The sequence below is a fragment of the Eumetopias jubatus genome, unplaced genomic scaffold (genome assembly GCF_037043125.1).
Source record: "Eumetopias jubatus isolate StellerSeaLion01/CBP00866 unplaced genomic scaffold, mEumJub1_p1.0 scaffold_3, whole genome shotgun sequence".
NCBI lineage: Eukaryota > Metazoa > Chordata > Mammalia > Carnivora > Otariidae > Eumetopias > Eumetopias jubatus.
In genome coordinates this window covers 145,390,400-145,391,988 of record NW_028274809.1, presented here as the reverse complement: position 1 = coordinate 145,391,988, position 1,589 = coordinate 145,390,400, and the positions used below count along the sequence as shown (strand labels likewise).

General features: G+C 42.4%; 1 pseudogene; it reads left to right on the top strand.

The window, feature by feature from the left end:
- Positions 1-641: 641 nt before the first annotated feature.
- On the top strand, positions 642-1,048 carry LOC114212862 (large ribosomal subunit protein eL32 pseudogene; annotated as a pseudogene).
- The last annotated feature ends 541 nt before the right edge of the window (positions 1,049-1,589 follow it).

Genomic DNA, 1,589 nt, shown 5'->3' with positions numbered 1-1,589 from the left:
CACCTGGGTGGCTCATTTGTTAAGCATCAGCCTTCGGCTCAGGTCATGATCCCAAGATCCTGAGATCAAGCCCCACATTGGGCTCCCTGCTCGGCAGGAAGCCTGCTTCTCCATTTCCCACTCCCCCTACCTGTGTTCCCTCTCTCACTGTCTCTCTCTCTGTGTCAAATAAATAAATAAAATCTTTTAAAAAATTTTAAAAAATGAAATCTTGCCATTTGTAATGATGTGGATGGAACTAGAGGGTATTATCCTAAGTGAAATAAGTCAATCAGAGAAAGACAATTATCATATAATCTCACTGATATGTGGAATTTGAGAGACAAGGAAGATCATAAGGGAAGAGAGGAAAAAAAATGAAACAAGAGGAAACCAGAGGGGGAGATAAACCATGAGACTCTTAATCTCAGGAAACAAACAGGATTGCTGGAGCGGAGGGGAGTGGAGGGGTTGGGGAGGCTGGGTGATTGACATCGGGAAGGGTATGTGTTGTCGTGAGCACTGTGTATTTTGTAAGACTGGTGAATCACAGACTTGTACCTCTGAAACAAATAATACATTATATGTTAATATTAAAAAAAGATTAAAAACTCTTCCTTGGCGCTGCCTACGGAGGTGGCAGCCATCTGTTATTGGGCATCATGGCTGCCCTCAGACCTCTGGTGAAGCCCAAGATCATTAAAAGGAGGACCAAGAAGTTCATCCGGCACCAGTCAGACTGCTATTTCAAAATTAAGTGCAACTGGCAGAAACCCAGAGGCATTGACAATAGGGTGTGCAGAAGATTTAAGGGCCAGATCTTGATGCACAACATTGGTGACAGGAGCAACAAGAAAACAAAGCACATGTTGCCCAGTGGCTTCCGGAAGTTCCTAGTCCACAACGTCAAGGAGCTTGAAGTGCTGCTGATGTGCAACAAATCTTACTGTGCAGAGATTGCTCACAATGTCTCTTCCAAGAACCGCAAAGCTATTTAGAAAGAGCAGCCCGGCTGGCAGTCAGAGTCACCAATCCCAACGCCAGGCTGTGCAGCGAAGAAAATGAATAGACAGCTTGTTGTGAACATCATATTTGTGTTAATAAAATCATAAAACTACAAAAAAATTAAAAAATTAAAAAAAACAATTGGTGGAATTTGGTTCATTTTTTCAATGATCTTGTATTCTAGTTATTGAGATCTTTGTAGCCAAGTGACTGCATATAATATTCTGTAATTGCTTGGTTGCAAACTTGGGAGCCTCCCAGGCTGAACTAAAACAAGCCTGTTACTCATGGAGGACAGGGAGAAACCAAAGAAAGAGGCAGACCACTCCACATCAGTAGATGGCAGGATTAATAAGAAAGGGAACTTAGCTGTGAGACTTGATTTAGGCAACCACAAAATAAGTAGATCTCCCTACACTTATCCACAAGAATCTTTAAAGTTCATATAGAGGCCTTAACCAGGTTCAATGTACATGCTTGAGATAGTACCATCACCAGACTTCTATCTCAAGGTTTTATCCTTGGGACAGCTTCTGGGCAGGCAAGCAGAACACACATTCCAAGGATGGGAAGGAGTTGAGGAGCCTTTTAAGTACCCACATCTA